Consider the following 21,728-nt stretch of genomic DNA (forward strand, 5'->3'; position numbering starts at 1 on the left):
AGTGGCGTAGCGAGGTCGGGTGTCACCCGGTGCGGCACTTAATGGTGTCACACCCCCCCCCCCCCCCAGAGGCGTTGCGACCCTTCCCGGGGACAAACTTTCAAGTTTTCGATTTGCACCCCCCCCCCCCCCCAAACTTTCGATTTGCACCCCCACCCCCCACTGGCAGATGTCATATTCAATGAGACCGCTTTGCCGGGAGACTTAGTCTCTACAGAAACGGTATTGTCAGTGCAGTGGCGTAGCTAGGAATTTTGGGCCCCTATGCAAAAATTATCAGTGGGCCCCTTCGTCAGCCGTTAGGCCAATGGCGTCGCTAGGTCGGGTCTCACCCGGTGCGGCACTTCGAATGAAATTATTTTTTCATGAACCAAAATTAATTCACAAACAAATCGAGCCCTTAACAGCTAAATTCCACCAATTCTAAAGTTTTGATAATGTTTAATTTACAACAGAAAAGATCTGTTGCTTAAAAACGAGCACAGAAGTGTAAATGTATGATATACATGATGTTAACATGATAACAGCATTTTGTTTTGATAACCTACAAGAACAGTGGCGTAGCGAGGTCGGGTGTCACCCGGTGCGGCACTTAATGGTGTCACACCCCCCCCCCCCAGAGGCGTTGCGACCCTTCCCGGGGACAAACTTTCAAGTTTTCGATTTGCACCCCCCCCCCCCCCCCAAACTTTCGATTTGCACCCCCACCCCCCACTGGCAGATGTCATATTCAATGAGACCGCTTTGCCGGGAGACTTAGTCTCTACAGAAACGGTATTGTCAGTGCAGTGGCGTAGCTAGGAATTTTGGGCCCCTATGCAAAAATTATCAGTGGGCCCCTTCGTCAGCCGTTAGGCCATTGGCGTTGCTAGGTCGGGTCTCACCCGGTGCGGCACTTCGTATTGTCACCCCCTCCCAGGAAACAAAACATATATATATATATATATATATATATATATATATATATATATATATATATATATATATATATATATATATATATATATATATATATATATATATGTGTGTGTGTGTGTGTGTGTGTGTCGGCCTACATAGGCCTAAAATTTATATATATGCCACATACTGGTACACGTACGTGTTTAAGCTTTAATCACTGCTGACTTAATAGTAACGATGTTTATCTACAGTCTGTTTATAATACAGTTGGATGTAGCATTGTTTTCTTTATAGTTTACGTTTACGTCGTGGTGTCACACTTCCCCCCCCCCCCTCTTGATATAATTTTCGATTTGTACTTAGAAGACTATTTAACTTTAACTAATGGATCTGGAAAATGGCATTTCATTCTATAAATTTTACAATTTTTTGCCTTTGGTGTCACCCCCCCCCCCCTAAATGGTGTCACCCGTTGCGGTCCGCACCCCCCGCCTCGCCTTCGCTACGCCTCTGCGTTAGGCTACAGAGGAGTTAAACGAAGAGATCAACTTCTACTTACGATGGATATTTTTTAATATATAAATATTCTGAAGGCAACATTTTGTATTTTATATGTCCTGATTTTGTATTTATACTATATTATTATGCTTGCCTACTACTGCTAAAAAGTTTATTTATAGGCTGATTCTCTCAATGTCTTGCACGACAAAGTGATATAGCCTGTAGCGTTATTATAACAATTGGGCTCTGTTTGACCCACAAACAATGAATCCCACTGCCGAAACGGTGGGGGGGGGGGGCTTTTTTTTTGGACTTTTAACCTTTTTCTTTTTTAAAATTATTTATATGTAACAAATATTAAAATTCCATTGTAAAAGTTTTAATTTTTTATGAGGGAAAAGGGCCCCTATGTGCCTTGGGCCCCCATGCCTTGCTTACGCTAGCTTTACGGTAGCTACGCCACTGTGTCAGTGGTCCTTTTGTCTGGAGCCAAATTGACAGGAGCCTTTTTGTCGGGAGCCATAATGACGCTAGCCTATTTGTCGGGAGTCGTAATGACGGGGGCCGTTTTGTGGAGAAACTAAACGGCGGGAGCCTATTTGTCGGGAGTCGTAATGACGGGGGCCGTTTTGTGGAAAAAACTAAATGACGGGAGACTATATGTCGGGAGCCAAAATGACGGGAGCCTATTTGTCAGGAGCCTTATTGACTGGAGCCCTTTTGTCGGGAGCCTATATAACGGGAGCCTATTTGTCGGTAGTCTAAATGACGGGAGCCTATTTGTCGGGAGCCTATATGACGGGGTCCATATGTCGCTGGCCCTTTTGACGGGGCCGATTTGACGGGGTCGTTTTGACGGGGCCGTTTCGTCATTGGCCGAATTGACGCCGCACGGTGATAAATGTATATTGATATGCATAGCTGGATGTTTCCGGGCCCATTTCTTCCAAACATACGAATGATTCAGTGCTGAACCATCGGTGTTGATGTGTGAGGTCCCGAATCAGCGCTGCTGTTGGCCGTGTTTCTAGGCGGGAGTTGGTGTTGCGGACCACACCAGATGGTGCTTTTTTAAGGAGGGAAGGGGTGACACCAAAATGTAATAACGCATTTTAAAAATGAGATATTCTGCCTGTTTTCCAGATAGTTTAGTAACTAAAAAAAAGGTATGCATATCGTTTGCTACAGGATAAGGAGGTGGGAGTGGGGGAATGTTTACTCTTAATTGCTTATATTTTTAGTAGGTTAAATTATCATCAGAAGGGGACACATCCTCGGTTACTGCACCGGGCGCCAACCGACCTGCAGACGCCACTGATCCCTATACAATACAAAAGATAGTTACAAACGGAATATTCCTTCCCTGATATCTACTTACCTTACATATAACTCCTTCAAATGCACATCCCTAGCGAGATTACACGTTTAAAAATAAACACATGTTAGGTAGTTGTTGCTAGCAGTTTGTTCCCACAAGTATCGCATCACTAATCCCGATTACAGTACGAAAAAACAGAAGTTGAGATTCTATTTACCTTAGTTCTTCTCCTACGTTCGCATTCTAGTTCATCTTACACACACTCGGTCTGGCCGTGTTGTCATTCTGTGACAGCTGACGGTGCATAACTTAGCCATTTGTTTACTTTCAATTAGTCAGACAAAACGATGTCTTGCACAAGGATTATGATCCTTGTAATTGTGTAACCCAGGGGCGTGGATTGTGGTAAATGTGTTACCCAGTGGTCGTGGATTTTGGTGAATATGGATTTCGGTAGTTATAATACCCAGGGGCGTATATAAAGGTGGTTATATTACTCGGGGTGGGGGGTACCTAGGTGCGTAGTTCGCCGTAGGTACGTAAGTACTTGGAATTATGTTACCCACAGGGGCGTAGATATAGGCGGTTATATTACTCGGGGTGGGGGGTATCTAGGTGCGTAGTTCGCTGTGGGTACGTAGGTACTTGGAATTATGTTACCCAGATTATCACGTGGACTGTTACCCAGGGGCGTGGATTATGATAGGTCGCAGTATGAGTGTAGGGACGTAGGTACTTAGAATTATGTTACTCTTGAAGACTATGTTACCCAGGGGCGTAGGTATTGAAGATTATATTACCCAGGGGCGTAGGTCTTGAAGACTATATTACCCAGGGGCGTAGGTCTCGGGGAATATATTACCCAGGGGCGTAGGTCTCGGGAACTATATTATCCATATGGGGTGTAGATATTGGTGATTCGATTATTGAGGGGCGTAGATCATTGCAGCTACGCCCCTTAAAGGTGTAGGCCTACATTTCTGTGTCAGATATACTAGAATGTAGACCACAATGACAGTGCTTGTGATGTAAACAATAAGCATAGAGCTTCTGGTGTTAACTTCAGTGTAAGATATTTGTTAACAGATAATAACTTCAGTGTAAGATATTTGTTAACCGATAATAAGTTTAGAGTAATATATTTGTTAACCGATAATAAGTTCAATGTAAGATATTTGTTAACCGATAATAAATTCAGTGTAAGATATTTGTTAACCGATAATAACTTCAATGCAATATATTTGTTAACCGAAAATAAGTTCAGTGTAAGATATTTGTTAACCGATAATAACTTCAATGCAATATATTTGTTAACCGAAAATAAGTTCAGTGTAATATATTTGTTAACCGATAATAAATTCAGTGTAATATACTTGTTAACCGATAATAACTTCAGTGTAAGATATTTGTTAACCGATAATAACTTCACTGTAGTATATTTGTTAACCAAAAATAAGTTCAGTGTAAGATATTTGTTAACCAATAATAAGTTCAGTGTAATATATTTTTTAACCGATAATAAGTTTAGAGTAATATATTTGTTAACGATAATAAATTCAGTGTAAAATATTTGTTATCTGATAATAAGTTCAGTGTAATATATTTTTTAATCGATAATAAGTTTAGAGTAATATATTTGTTAACCGATAAGTTCAGTGTAATATATTTGTTAACAGATAATAACTTCAGTGTAAGATATTTGTTAACAGACAATAGCCTCAGATGCTGAATTGAGAAAAATGTACTTGGATTCTTTACCTTTCAGGTACAAAAAATCGCTTTCACTAAACTTTCAGTAAAAGGCTATCCAGTTTCTATGTCGAAACTTGATTAAACGTATAACAAAAAAAAAAAAAATTAAAAATATTTTAGCGTATATTTTTTAGAAACGTATATATTTTTTGTTCTGACACTGACTAAGATTCATAGACGTCGAAATAAATAATATATAACCGTACGACTATTCGATTTTAAAACACATAATCGATTTCGCGGAGCTCGTTATAACCCTACACTAAAAATACGGTATCGACATTCTCATTTACCCCGCGCTCAATGATTTGGTACCGTTCTTTCAGATGATAAGCATTTTAGCGCACCGCTTTTAGCGCCAGTTGCCCTTTTTAAACTCGCCGGAGGGAGAGTCGCTGGAGGGAATGTAGGGAATACTTAATGTGGGGTTAGTAAGGTAATCAGTGCCTGGTAAGTTAACGAGTGGGTGGTAATAAAAAAATCAAGTAGGTGGTAAAATAAAAGTGCGATTTGAAATAAAGAATGGGTGGTGAAATAAAGTTATAAATAAAACAACACAAAACTTAACAGATAAAACTACATGTAACAATACAGATAACATTACACACAAAACTATAAAAAAAAACTAAAACGAAAAATAAAAAAGTAAAAACTTCAGATAAAATTACAGCTACAAATAAAACAATAGATACAAATACACGGAACATTACAGATAAAATTACAAATAAAACTACAGATAAAACTACAGATAAAACTACAGATCAAAATAAATGTAGAACTACAGGTAAAACTACAGGTAAAACTACAGGTAAAACTAAAGTTAAAACTACAAATAAGACAACAGGTAAACTACAGATGAAACTACAGATAAAACTACAGATAAAACTACAGATAAAACTACATGTAACAATACAGATAACATTACACACAAAACTATAAAAAAAACTAAAACAAAAAATAAAAAAGTAAAAATTTCAGATACAATTACAGCTACAAATAAAATAGTTACAAATACACGTAACATTACAGATAAAATTACAAATAAAACTACAGATAAAACTACAGATCAAAATAAATGTACAACTACAGGTAAAATTACAGGTAAAATTACAGGTAAAACTACAGGTAAAACTAAAGCTAAAATTAGAAATAAGACAAAAGGTAAATTACAGATAAAACTACTGATAAAGCTACAGATAAAACTACATTTAAAACGATTTAGCAGATCGAATTAAAATAATTTAATCCATTACTTGGGCTCTACATCATTAAGCGCCGTATGTAAAGTCTAGACTCTAAATTTTTATCACACAATCTATATTTATCTAGCAAAGTGCTCCCCAAAACGAATCTAGCCACATTACTTGATACGGAAATCTAATACATTATAATTACATCGCATTTACAACGTGATTAAAAAAAAGAAAGTAAGCTTTCCAAAAAAAATATTCTATTTAATTCAATATGTCTTCAAAGATGTTAAAACGAAGTGAATAATGTTTTTTTTGTTGCTTCTATTGAAAGAAGAGATTGCGGGGTAGGTTGATGAGATACACAAACACACACACAAACATACACACACATACACACACACACACGCACGCAAGCACGCACGCTCGCACGCACGCACGCACACACACACACACAGACACTTACACACACACCTTCACCGGCGTTGCTGATGCTGGGTAAAAACAACACTAACGAAAAAAAAATTACGCATTGTGTTTACCTGTCCGTTTTAACAACGTCACGTTTTCAAAACAATCCCCCCCCCCCGCCATCCACAGTATTTCCATCGTCAATAAAAAAAACAGAGCCCCCCCCCTCCCAAAAAATATGACCACTTCAAAAATGTATTTTAAATGTATTTTAAAATGTATTTTAAAAAGTCGGTTAGTTTCTAAAATATTTACCGACGTTGTTCAAAACTGTAAGTAAAGTTCCCTTTCTAACCTGAGCGTCTACGTGGCAAGTGAAGTAGAGTTCACTTGTTTCTGTGACCTCGGCTTATGAAGGGATAGTAATGTGGTCAGCACTATACCCAGCTGCATTTACTTTCCTTAACGTGAGTTAGGTACCCATCAGAGCTGGGTGGACTCAGGGACGATCTACTGAATTGAACCCAGATTCGAACTCGAGACTTACGGGTTAGCAGTCTCTCTACCACTAGGCCACTCCGTTCAAAACTGAGTATTTAATACTTTTCTTTTAAGTTTCAAAACTTTCTTGCATATTTAAAAAAATTATAAAAGTGTGTAGTCACACTTTTTAACCCCCCCCCCCCTCAAATTTGGAGCTTTGAAAGGTGTGAAAGGGGTGTGAGAGAGAGAGAGAGATTGTATAAGAGAGTTTGTGTGTGAGTGTATGTGAAGGTATGTGTGAGTGTGTGTGTGTGAGTGAGCGAGAGTTAATGAGAGTGTGTGTTTGTGAGTGTCTGTGAGTGTCTGTGAGTGTGTGTGTGTGTGCTACTTTGGTAAATAAGAAGATTAAGTCTAAGTGTATAAAGAACTATTATATTGAAAATGTATGAAAATCAAAACAGATTGAAAACATTAAAAAAATATTATAAACAAACCGGGCTGCTTTATGTTGTGTTTACTTTTCAGCAAAGAAAAACTTTACGTGTCATGTGCCGCATCGAATTTCGCCAAGTCACAGGCAATGCCACATCAACTCTCGTCGTTTCACACGAATTCTCATAGTCTCGCATCAAGTCTCACAGTCTCATTTCAAGTCTCGTTAAGTTTCACAGTCCCGTTTCAAATATCGTTAAGTCTCACAAAGTCTCGTATCAAGTCTTAGTCTTGTATCAAATCTCGTTAAATCTCACAAAGTCTCGTTAAGTCTCACACAGTCTCGTTTCAAATATCGTTAAGTGTCACAAAGTCTCGTGTCAAGTCTCACACAGTCTCGTATCAAGTCTCGCATGAAGTATCGAAATCTCTCACTAAGTCTCGCATAACAACTCACGGCCAGGCATCCATTCTCGCATTACTTCTCGCATCAAGTCTCACTTGAGTCTCAAGCAGTCTCGCACAAAGTCTCGCAAAATCTCACACGAATTCTCGCGAGCTCGAAGTCTCACGTCAAATCTCGAATCAACCCTCGCGTCATCTCACCAAGTCTCACCCAGTCTCGCATCAAATCTCGTTCCCAAGGACTCGCGAGAACTCGCGGCAGACGTACCACGAGACGGCCAAACCCGCCCGTCAGACGTCCAATTAGAGACCAAATCTCGGCGCAGCAGACGATATTCGCCTGATAGAAGGTCCAGACAAAATAAAAACATTTCTACACTTGCAAAACGTCGGCTAGAATAACACACGCCTGCTCAACAAGTGCTTTAATTGAAGCTGTCTGCTTGATTCGCAGCTGCAGTACGAGTCGAAAATGAGTCGTTTCTCGATTTATTTCAAGATAAGATTAACTGGCGTACTGAGACTGATAATCCTTTAAAAAAAACAACTATAACACACACGCATTTGTTTTATAATTCATACATGTAAGCGTACCTATACACCATTCGCAATATATATATATATATATATATATATATATATATATATATATATATATATATATATATATATATATATATATATATATGCATGTAGGCTATCTAACAAAATACACGTACATGTTTTTCAATATATAAGTAAGTACAATTGATACATGTTTCTGAGTGTATATACGTAAATAAGTTTGTACAGATAATAAAAATCTATAATACACACACACACACACCACACACACACACACACACACACACATATATATATATATATATATATATATATATATATATATATATATATATATATATATATATATATATATATATATATATATATATATATATATATATATATATATATATATATATATATATATTATTATATACTTTCAATTAGCGTACTCAGGCAAATATGTAAAGGAGATTCAAAAGCGATAAATGGTTTACCACTGTCTATGCCACTTAGTCTAATAACGCCCATGCCAACTAAATTCTATTCTAAACTGACCCAGCCAAACCCAAATCACTGTACACAGGCTGAAATGATGGCAGTCAAACGTTAATTTTTGATTTGAAATATCAACTTTAATATTTCATGGAAAACAAAAGGTAAAAAGTTAAAAATATGTCGTTTTTATTAATATAGTAATAATTAAACCTGACGCGCGTAATGAATGTATTCCAATGAAAACTGTCTAGAGAATTAATAAGTGCCGCGACTATCGTTTACATTTGATGAGGTCAGACGGCTTTTAAGATGGGGAAAAAAATATCGCATTCGTGTAACAGCAATAAATATTTCTACGGTCAAATTAGAATTTAAAGAAAATAGATTCGTATTATTACAAGTAATTTATTACGTCATACAGAACTACATTTTTGAAAGTTTGGAATAAAGTTTTTATTGCAAAACAATTTTAAACGGAATCATTTTGTTAACTTAGAATTTTAGAAATTAAAAAAAAATTAGTTGATCCATTCTTCTTGGATTCAGGGTGTCTCTCTCAATCTTACCCCAAATAACACACTTAAGTTTTATAAAGAGCTGGATTTTTACCTACTTATCATTAAGGGCAGTAAAGACCTTGTTTCTTACTATTAAATATCACCACCATTAAGGACACTGACGACATGGATTCTTACCATTTAAAAGTCTCATCATTAAGGACTATAAAGACCTGAGTTTTTACCATTTAACATACACATCATTAAGGGTAATAAATATCTGGAATCTTACCCCAAATGGCACCTACTTATCATCAAGGACCTGGATTCGTACCTTTAAACATACATCATTTAGGGCAATAAATAACTGGATTCGTACCATTAAACATACATATCATTGAAGGCATTGAAGATTTGGAGTCTTATCCCAAATAACACCTACTTATCATGATGTTCAATAAAGACCTAAGTTCTTACCATTAAACATACCCATCATTAAAGGCATTAAAGATCTTGAATCTTACCCTAAATAACACACTAACGTCAATAAAGACTTGCGTTCTTACCATTTAACATACCCATCATTAAAGGCATAAAAGATAGAGATTCTTACTATTAAACATACCCATCATTAAAGACATAAAAGATAGAGATTCTTGGTATTAAACATACCCATTATTAAAGGCATCAAAGATCTGGAGTTTTATCCCAAATAACACATTAAGGTCACTAAAGACCTAAGTTTGTACCATTAAACATACCCATCATCAAAGGCATTAAAGATAGAGATTCTTACTATTAAACATACAAGTCACTAAAGGCATAAAATATCGAGATTCTTACTATCAAACAAACCCATCATTAGAGGCATTAAAGATCTTGAATCTTACCCCAAATAACACATTAAGGTCAATAAAGACCTAAGTTTGTACCATTAAACATACCCATCACTAAAGACATAAAAAATCTGGAATCTTATCTTACCCCAAGTAACACATTAAGGTCTATAAAGACCTAGATTCAGTGCTCGGCGCTGCTAATGTTACTCCACATGACCCACACCTCGTTACGGGGCACTATAGACCTTGGCGGTGTCAAAGGTTAACTTTTTGCACTGGCAATGGCTTGACCCCTGACCTTTCTCGTGGTCTGTTTCACATGGGGTTCCGAGTTTCTCAGAGATACCGCCGGCCAATTTGCGACGCCCGAGGTGTGTACCGTGTAATATGGGCTTCAGTCAACGGTATGCTGTGTCATAGCGCTTGTCACGGCCATTAGTACTACACGGTCGCAAAAGGACTGTACGCAAGCGTGTGAAGATATAAAAGTAGTATGTACTACACTCACGAACTTTTACAAATAGTCTATAAGTGAACTAAGTAAAGTTCCTTTTCGAACCTGATGGTCCATAGGATAAGAGAAGTAGAGTCCACTTGTTTCTGTGACCTCGGGATGTGAAGGGATGGTGTGGTCAGCACTATGCCCATCCGCCTTTAGTTTCTCTAACGTGAGTTAGGTACCCATTAGAGCTGGGTGGAATCAGGGATGTTGTACGGACTTCAACCCGGATTCGAACTTTTGGGCTAGCAGTCGATTTATACATATACCACTATTTCATCACAAGACGGTATAAGCAGTGGCGTCACTAGGTCGGGTGTCACCCGGTGCGGTAACTTATGGCGTCACCCCCACCAAAGTAAAAAAGCATATATATATATATATATATATATATATATATATATATATATATATATATATATATATATATATATATATATATATATATATGAGATAGTTTTTAATGGTTTACAGTTAATAGTAACAATGTTTATCTATAGTCGACTATTAATATAGCTGGATGTAGCACTATTTTTTCTTTTGTTTAGTAGGTTTATGTCATGGTGTCACCCTCCCTTTCCTCACCCCTTATCGGGATCGTCAGTTTGTACCTAAAATACGTTTTAACTCTGATTAATCATTCATTGAACTGGCAAAAAGCATATTCGTTCGATACATTTTGCATTTTTTTCTTTCTTGGTGTCACCCCCCCCCCCCTCCTCAATTGGCCCCCCCAGTGCGGTCCGCAACCCCCACCCCCGCCTCGCGACGCCTCTGGGTATTAGACAATAGCTAATTATTTTAATTACTATTAATTACTACTGTTTATTTAGACAGTATAAGCGAGATGACGCAGGTACGGCTAGTTATAAATCGGTCAAACAGAAAATTTATTTAAAAAAATATGACGTCGAATTTCAGCAGATCATCTTTCCAGAAAATCGGTTGGCCAATTTGTGTGATGTACGACTCATAATTACCTGCGAACATCTTAAGCAAGGCGCCACTCAACGACTTTGTAATAGTAAACCGACAAGATGTTTTTGTCTGCACTAAAGTCACTTGAAACTTCAACCGCCAAATGTAATTATAGTTTGGGGAAATTCCCGCTCACCGACATAGCCCAACCCGGTTAACACTGACATTTACGGTCGGGGAGAAATGACCAGTTTAAAGTTACAGCAGACGATTTCAACAGCTCAACGCCACGCGCCATACTACAGTGGTGTCACGTGATGCTGAATAAAGATGAGCTGACTGGGTGGTCTAATACACGCCGGCATTCATTATTAAGGGAATTTATTTAGGCCTATTATTAAATTCTGGCAACAATATAATAATAGAAAAGAAAACACGTCTGTGGAATTGCAAAGTATCTATTTTCAACTGTTATTTTTTATTGTTTCTATTTGTTAAAAAAACAACCCTATAATTTTTTGGTTTTCAGTTGATTTAAAAAAAAAATTGAAATTAGCAGCTTCTACCACAAAAATCTGGCAATAATGGTATTGGACACAGCTAATATTACACATATAAACAAGCACACGTGTTCCTTACCTTGGTTAAATCAGGACACTCACGTCCTCATCCGGTTTGTTGTCATTTGTTTAACCATCAGGGAACTGTTTCAGGCCTAGGATAGCCATCGGGGTGTTTGGGTATGGCTCACATCATCTCGGTATTTAGTTCTTACATGATGGTGAATTATGGATTCAAACTGAAGGAAAGAAATACACAAACATAAAAAACGTATATATATATATATATATATATATATATATATATATATATATATATATATATATATATATATATATATATATAATGAAATATATAAAAAAAAATATCTACATACGCATATCTATACAAATATAAATAAATAAATATAAGCTAATATATATATATATACGTATATATATATATATATATATATATATATATAAATTATATATATAAATACGATATATATACATATATAAAGTGGTAAATAAATACATTAAAATAAGCTAATATATATAAACGTATATACGTATATACGTATACATATACGTATATATATATATATATATATATATATATATAGAGAGAGAGAGAGAGAGAGAGAGATGTAAATAAATAAATGAATAATAGGCTTAAATAAATATACAGGCATGTTTATATATATATATATATATATATATATATATATATATATATATATATATATATATATATATATATATATATCATAGCTATAGCATGTTCACAAGATTCCATTGAGTATTTCTCTGCTACCTGAATACTACCTAGGGAACGCATCCACAAATACAACGTCTGGCACGAGCGAATTTTATCGTCAGAATGAGGAGCTGGGGGATGAGGGTTTTAATGTCTAGCGGAGATAAGTTACAGGAACAGCACCAGGCGGTGCAACAATGTCACTCAGCTACAAGCTGACCGACTTCGTTGTGTTGTGAGCTAACAATTTCTGCTATCATGTGGTTCTCTTTGATGTGTGGTCGGATACCATATATATATATATATATATATATATATATATATATATATATATATATATATATATATATATATATATATATATATATATATATATATATATATATATATATATATATATATATATGTATGTATGTATGTGGTTCTCTTTGATGTGTGGTCGGATACCATATATATATATATATATATATATATATATATATATATATATATATATATATATATATATATATGTATGTATGTATATTTACGTATATATATGTATATATGTTTATATGTATAAATATAAATAAATAAATATACATATATATATATAAATAAAATTAAGTATGTATATATAAATATAATTGTTGATATAAACAATATTTATAATAGCTGTTCACGTTGATACCTGTATACATAAGAATCATATACTTATGTATGTACATATAGTTATTATCTATATCAATATATATATATATATATATATATATATATATATATATATATATATATATATATATATATATATATATATGTATGTATGTATGTATGTATGTGTAATTGATGTAATATTTAAATTAAATTATGTACTCCATGGTTTTCGGGTCTATCAGACAATAGAGTTTCCTTGCAAAAATTTAATTTGAAATTTAATGTTGTGGATTTAATCGGCCTATACTACGACACCCAACTTCAGAGAATACTTTACTGTTTTAAAAAATCGGTGATTACAACGTATACAGACAAACTCACACATATAGATATGTGTTGTGCATGTCCGTGAAATGCAAAAACAACTTTGAACTCTATATATTAACTTTCAAAACACTTTCTCGACTATTCAGATTTCAATTACTATCCACTTTTGATGAAAAAAATAAATCAACACACATGTACACTTTGTTATGACTACACAATATTTTAAAATCTGGCAAACCAAGCAAGTTTTAAAACCACAAAGAAGAAATTAAAAATAAACCCCAGGAAAACGGTATAGACGTACTCACGATGAAATGAAAGCCACATCTGAACGTTGAAAGTTTGAAGCGCTGTGAGTGAATTTTGGTTTAGTTTTTTTTTTTTAACGCCATCACTTCACGCAGCTCCGCCAATCGTCGGCGTGTTGACGTCACGACCGGGCGAACGACGCTGGGGGTGGGGGTGGGGGGCTGGAGCGTGAAGAGAAGTCTGCATTCATCTGCTTAAACTCTATGTAAAGCATTATCTATACCGAAACGATGTCAGGCAGTAAATTTTTTTTTTTAAGAATCAAATTTTATTTTAGATATCTAAGGGCAGATAAGCAGGCGTCAGCTGTCAGACAATCCGTCTTTGAAGATGTAAATTCTGTCTGTAACACTTCGGTGTGCCCCCCTGCTGCTAGTTGAAGCAGCTTAACTATACAGATGGGGAGAAAGGGAAGAGGGGGGGGGGGGGGGGTAAAAATATTACAGAAACGTGTGTGATAAAAATACGTAAAAGTGGTTTAAAAAATATTCAAGCGGAAACCAGATGTGCCAAGTTACTATTCAAACCATTGTGGTATTTTAGAATACAACATTGCGAACTGCGGAATGTTAGAAAATAAAGTTAAACAAAAAAAAAGGTTAACACGCAATGCGAACTGTTATAAAACAACTTAATACAACACTGCGAACGGCGGAATTTTAGAAATGAAAAGTTTTCTAAAATAAACCGGGAGTGATCTCCCCTAAACTTGAAGAAGTTTAACTATACAGTGGGGAGGGGGGTGGGGAAGGGAAGGGGAAGAGGGGGTGTGTAAGAATATTACAGAAACGTGTGTGATAAAAATACGTAAACAGTGGTTTAAAAATTATTCAAGTGGAAACCAGCTGCGGCAAGATACTATTTAAACCATTGTGGTATTTTAGAATATTAAGTTTTAGTAAACAACTCAATACAACATTGCGAACTGCGGAATGTTAGAAAATAAAGTTTAACAATAAAAAAAGGTTAACACGCAATGCGAACTGTTATAAAACAACTTAATACAACACTGCGAACGGCGGAATTTTAGAAAAGAAAAGTTTTCTAAAATAAACCGGGAGTGATCTCCCCTAAACTTGAAGAAGCTTAACTATACAGAAGGGGAGAGAGGGGGGGGGGGAGGGAAAGGGGAGAGGGGGTGTGTAGAAATATTACAGAAACGTGTGAGATAAAAATACGTAAAAAGTGGTTCAAAAAATATCTAAGTTACTATTCAAACCATTGTGGTATTTTAGAAAATTAAGTTTCAGAAAACAAATTAATACAATATTGCGAATTGTGAAATTTTAGAAAATAAAGTTGTATAAAACAACGAAACACAAAACTGAGAACTGCGGAATTTTAAAAAAACTAGTCAACAACCCTTTATTTACATCGGAAATATTAAACTTCAACTTTGGTCGAACAGTAAAACGTTTGGTTGCTAGCCCGAAATTCGCGAGTTCGGATCTCGGTTCGGACTTCTGACTGTAGCGCGTTCCCGAGTTGACCACTTTACATGAACACACGTTACACATGACCCTAATGTTGACCACTTTACATGAACACACGTTACACATGACCCTAATGTTAACCACATCATCCCTTCATATGCCGAGGCCAAGAAAAATACGAACTCTACTTCATCTGTCCAACGATCGCTAGGTCTAAAGAGGAATCTATTTGATACATTCAACTTTTATTTCCCTCTATCCACTATATAACATCAACTCGTATTTCCCCCTATCCACTATGTTAAATTAACTCGAAGTCCCCATATATCCATTAGCAAGGACAGATGTATCAGGAAATGTACTGGTATCGCAGTACATACAGAGTTTCTTTCAGGCATATCTTCGGAGCCCCACACCCCCCGGAAGAAAGTCTACCGCCCCCCCCCCCCCCCGAACGAGATGGAATTTATATAGTAAACATATACTTTTATTAGAGTCCGCCCCCACCCCCCGGAAAGTGTTGACCGCCCCCCCCCCCCGAAAATATCAAGTGCCCCTCCCCCCCCCCCCCCCCCCCTGGAAGAAACACTGAGTACCTATGAGGCAACAGAATTAGCTCATTTGCTACGACTGAATATTACTTGGCAATTTGAATACTACTTAAGTTCCCAGCCGTGAAGAATTAAACTAATTTTATTATTTTCTCCATAGTCAGCCGCAAGTCAACCTAGGGTGATAATTTTAAATAAATATCAAAAGATATAAATGAGTTAAAAAATTAAAGATAAGTTGCTATAATATAAATAAACAGGAACGGTAACTCAGGATCCAAATGGGAGGTAAGCGTGTAGATAATGTTAATGATTTATGAATGCGTGTGACGGGAGGTAACTTGAGTGAAAAAAAGGAATTTATTTATGTAATTAATAGTTAAAATATAGAGATGGGTTTACAAAATGGTGGTGTATTTTGTCTTTCAAATTGTTTCTTTCGCGCGATTGTTACATAAATCGCATAAAGAATAAATCTAAAAAATCTCACACAGCACTGGACTCAAGATTCGACTAAATTTTCCGCGAAGCTCCTGAGAATTATAAAATTCAAACGGGAAATTTTAAACGCAAAGGTTAAAATTAAATATCCGTGCAGCGGGTTTCTAAAAATCAGGTCACAACCTTTGACCTTCTGTGACCATTTTTGTAAAGTGTGGGAAGACACGATATAGGTTAGAGTCAAATTTGTTTTACACCACATGAACATGGTAAATTCATTTTTATTTGGATACAATGTCTCATACATGGTACGCGGTGAAGAAACGCCTGATTGGTCTTGTAACGAAAGAACTCGTTCATAATTTCCGTTAGAATTGTGTTCAGTTAACAAGCCTCGTTTTCATCTTTTCATGTATGGTGTAAATTAAAGGGATCCGGACAGAAGGCCGACACGACTAAAGGCCGACTGCTAAAAGGCCGGCATAACAATTTAAAAAAAAAACTTATAATAACTGTGGGAATGATCGTAAGAAAACAATAACATTACATCATATTTTGGTATATAAAAACGGAGAGTCCGTTGTTGAATATAGAAGCATATATATATATATATATATATATATATATATATATATATATATATATATATATGTTATATATATATATATATATGTTATATATATATATATATATATATATATATATATATATATATATATATATTTATTTATATATATATATATATATATATATATATATATATATATATATATATATATATATTTATATATATATATATATAACATATCCCTAAAAATCTATATACATGTGTGTGTTTATAATATATTAGTATATTTGTAAATAAATCAGTTAGAGAGATAATTTGTAGCTAAATATAGTTTATTAAATATTTTTTAAGATAATTTTTTTTACAGGATATGGCTTAAAGATTATACACGTGTGATATTCTTATATTTAAAACCAAGAATTCAATTTTTAATGCAAACATTCACCGATGTAAAAAATTACAGTACGGTAAAAGATACGAAACGAAACGGAAAGAGAAATAGGTTGTGTGTAGATGGATGTAATGTAGACCTAAACACTACAGAGCCGGTAGACTGAAATTTAAAAAAAAAATAAAAAAAATATTTTCTGATTTTCTACACATTTCGATACTTTCGTTTCAAATTTCAGTCTAAGACAGGGTAAAGGAATATATAAGCTTTTAAGAAATAAAAAAAAACTGATTAAAAAAATGGATGAAAAATGTTTAAAATATAAAAAAATCATTTATCATATTTTTAAAATGTGTAGATAGAGTTGGCTAGACCTTATCTATTAAAAAAAGATATTTCCTCTGTAAAAAAATATGTTTTTTTTGTTTTGTAATGTAGAAAACAGGTTAATGTTTTTTTCCCACCTTGTTTTTTTTTTCTCAGCAAAGCCTCATTCATTTCTGACTTAATTTTTGTGTGTGGATATTTTACAACTCGGATGTTATTTCTTGGGCTGAAGATTTCGGATGATTTTCAATGTGTTTGTCAATATTGTGCATATCGGATATTTAATCCGAGTTTCTGTCAGGCACTGCAACCCCCTCACTCCCCATGAACGTTCACCACCACCCCTCCCTCCCCATGAACGTACACCACCCCTCCCTCCCCATGAACGTACACCACCCCTCCCTCCCCATGAACGTACACCACCCCTCCCTCCCCATGTACGTACACCACCCCCTCCCTCCCCATGAACGTTCACCACCCCTCCCTCCCCATGAACGTTCACCACCACCCCTCCCTCCCCATGAACGTACACCACCCCTCCCTCCCCATGAACGTACACCACCCCTCCCTCCCCATGAACGTACACCACCCTCCTCCCTCCCCATGTACGTACACCACCCCCTCCCTCCCCATGTACGTACACCACCCCTCCCTCCCCATGTACGTACACCACCCCCTCCCTCCCCATGAACGTTCACCACCCCTCCCTCCCCATGAACGTTCACCACCCCTCCCTCCCCATGTACGTACACCACCCCCCTCCCTCCCCATGAACGTACACCACCCTCCTCCCTCCCCATGAACGTACACCACCCCCTCCCTCCCTATGAACGTACACCACCCTCCTCCCTCCCCATGAACGTACACCACCCCCTCCCTCCCCATGTACGTACACCACCCCCTCCCTCCCCATGAACGTACACCACCCCCTCCCTCCCCATGAACGTACACCACCCTCCTCCCTCCCCATGAACGTACACCACCCCCTCCCTCCCTATGAACGTACACCACCCTCCTCCCTCCCCATGAACGTACACCACCCTCCTCCCTCCCCATGAACGTACACCACCCCCTCCCTCCCCATGAACGTACACCGCCCCCCTCCCCGTCGCCGAATAGAAAAAAAATCATTTATATAGAAAATATACTTTAACCAGTGTACTCCCCCCACCCCCTAAAAATTTTAAGTGCGCTCCCCCCCGGAAAGTTTCAGATGCTTCAGGGACAATTATTAAAAAGAAGTTCTGATTGTATTGAGGATTGTGAGTTTCGGTTGTATGTTACGGATTGTATGTTTCGGATGGTATGTTTCGGATTGTATGTTTCGGATTGTATGTTTCGTATTGTATGTTTCGGATTGTATGTTTCGGATTGTATGTTTCGGATTGTATGTTTCGGATTGTATATTTCGGATTGTATGTTTTGGATTGTAGGTTTCGTATTGTATGTTTCGTATTGTATGTTTCGTATTGTATGTTTCGGATTCTATGTTTCGGATTGTATGTTTCGGATTGTAGGCCTATGTTTCGGATTGTATGTTTCGGATTGTATGTTTCGGATTGTATGTTTCGGATTGTATGTTTCGGATTGTATGTTTTGGATTGTAGGTTTCGTATTGTATGTTTCGTATTGTATGTTTCGGATTTTATGTTTCGGATTGTATGTTTCGGATTGTATGTTTCGGATTGTATGTTTCGGATTGTATGTTTCGGATTGTATGTTTCGGATTGTATGTTTCGTATTGTATGTTTCGGATTGTATGTTTCGTATTGTATGTTTCGGATTGTATGTTTCGGATTGTATGTTTCGGATTGTATGTTTCGGATTGTATGTTTCGGATTGTATGTTTCGGATTGTATGTTTCGGATTGTATGTTTCGGATTGTATGTTTCGGATTGTATGTTTCGGATTGTATGTTTCGGATTGTATGTTTCGGATTGTCGGATTGTATGTTTCCGATTGTAGGCTTCGGATTGTATGTTTCGGATTGTATAATTCGGATTGTATGTTTCGTATTGTATGTTTTGGAATGTTTAAAATTGATACATTTATGAATTCATGGTTGCCATGTACTTTTAACCCCCCCCCCCCAAACAAAATCTCAGAATTTAATTTCACCTGTGCCTGAATATGTCTTTTGAAAAAGGGGAAGTAAGTTAAGTATATCTTCACACCGTCATAAAAGTTCCTCCCAAAATACCAAACACGTGGTTTGTTTTTTTCATTCATTATTATGACACGTCTTTTAAGCGTAATGCTCGTTCTACATGTTGTATACATTTCATTCACAGTATGAAATGATACAAAAAACAGGAGTCTAGTTTTTATTTTTAGGTCATGACATTAATGGATGTAATAAAAAAACAGAAGCGGAACACTGTAAGTGGGACAAAATTACACGCCAATTCACTGCTTAGTGTTGATTCATAACGGCTTTGACGGTTATATATTTGAACGTAAAAAGTCTCGCCTGTACAACTGCACGTATATATTCGAATCAGTCATTTGTTTCTTTAGGCGCTTTTTAAAAATGTAATAAAAATAAAATTAGCGTGATAGGGTGGGGTGTGTGTGTGGTGTGTGTGGTGGGGTGGGGATGAATGGGGGGGGGTCGGGGAAGTTTTGGATGACATTCTAGAGTACTCCAACCTCCACAACTGAGATCAAGTAACTTTATAAATGAATTTACATGCTGTGCTATAGTTACTTTTCAGTTATTTTAACCCCCGCCCACTCAACGCTTTCTGTTCCCCCCCCCATCTTTTTTAACCCTGTCACTCGTTTAAAATCGTCACTTAAGTCTGAACCGGGACGGCGTGGCCTAGACATAGAGCGCTAGACTGCTAACCCAAAAGTCTCTAGTTCCAATCCGAGTGGAATGTCTCTGTATCCACCCAGCCAGAGGCGTAGCGAGGGGGGGGGGGGGCGGAGGGGGACATATGTCCTTAGGGGGCGCCAAAATGGGTTGGAAAAACAAATTGAAAGTTTGAGGGGGGGGTGTGCAAAAATCGAAAGTTTGAGGGGTGGGGGGGGGGGGGAGAGTGCCAATCGAAAGTTTGAGGAGGGTGCAAAACTAAAGTTTGTCCCCGGGTGCCGGGAAAGGTCACTACGCCTCTGCACCCAGCCCGGATGGTTACCTGATTCATGTTGGGAGAAAGTAAAGGCGGCTGGGCATAGTGTATACCACATTATTCCTTCATATACCAAGGTAAAGAAACATATAAACTCTACTTCGTCAACTCAATGGATCGCTGTAAAAAAATTCTAACCCATCTCCCCCTCCCCCACCCCCCAAGACCAGATGCGTAGAGTCATTAAGAGACAACCCTCTCCCCCTAAGCTATTCGCCGAGAAACGTTCAAGTAATGAGCATCAGGGAAACAACATAATTCACAACCCGAAACAACACAGTCTATTTGTTTCTATCAGCAAGGTACCTCGCGTGCAACGTAACAAGGGCAATGCCATTTGCCCTGCTTATTCAGCCTAGCCTGATATAATGATGTTACTTTTTTTTTTTGGAGTTACCTACCATGGGAACTATACAAAGAATGAAACAACGGTCGTGATTTGACAACTAGGGCACTGTTCCACTGCCAATTTATTGTGCCGTAACCCGAACCATTAAAAGCTTGACATGCAGTCGCTTGCGGCTTAGTTAGAGAAATGTTTTTTTCCCTCCTAGTGGTTCATTAGCGATTTAAAAAATATATATCTTTTAATTAAATATTTTGACATTTTGAAATTACGATAATTAGAGGCAATTTAAAGAAAAAAAATCATGCGGATATTTAATGCGCGATTGTTAAAACTCATTATCAGTGCATATTGTGGGTGTTCTACCAAAATTATATTCTAGCAAATGTTTTTTTTCCTTTCTAGTGGTTTATTAGCGATTTTAAAAAATATATATCTTTTAGTTAAATATTTTGAAATTTTGAAATTACGATAATTAGAGGCAATTTAAAGAAAAAAAATTCGGATATTTAATTTGCGTTTACAAGAATTGTTTAAACGGATTTACAGTGCATATTGTGGGTGTTCTACCTTATCTCCAACAATCACACGTTTTAATTCGTTTCATTTTGTTCCCACATTTTGACATATTTCAGTCCCGCGTTTCTCTACCGCCCAGCGCGCTGTGCGCGGGAAAGACTACCTTCTGTAAACTTGCCAAAAACAAAGCAAAACAAAAACAAATGCAGTATCGCTTTGCGCATGCGCCGCGTGATGTAGTTTTGTTTACATCCGTTTGGCGGT

The 21,728-nt window shown here is 36.8% G+C and overlaps 1 protein-coding gene across 3 annotated transcripts in view; it reads right to left on the bottom strand.

Moving 5' to 3' along the window:
• LOC131952129 (putative serine carboxypeptidase CPVL) overlaps positions 1-13,815 on the bottom strand; it is a 24,434-nt gene extending 10,619 nt beyond the window's left edge. Inside the window, exons 1-2 of one of the 3 annotated variants that reach the window (XM_059314650.1) lie at positions 13,757-13,815; positions 11,829-11,988 (exon numbers count right to left, since the gene is read on the bottom strand). The gene's annotated coding sequence lies outside the window, so the exon portion shown is untranslated. Of the gene's footprint in view, positions 1-2,784; positions 2,870-9,917; positions 10,000-11,828; positions 11,989-13,756 lie in introns of those variants that run through there. The other 2 variants (XM_059314652.1, XM_059314651.1) reach the window with 2 other exon arrangements.
• Between the last annotated feature and the right edge of the window lie 7,913 nt (positions 13,816-21,728).

The sequence above is a fragment of the Physella acuta genome, unplaced genomic scaffold (assembly GCF_028476545.2).
Source record: "Physella acuta isolate Inbredline_101_S28 unplaced genomic scaffold, ASM2847654v3 ptg000855l, whole genome shotgun sequence".
Lineage (NCBI taxonomy): Eukaryota > Metazoa > Mollusca > Gastropoda > Physidae > Physella > Physella acuta.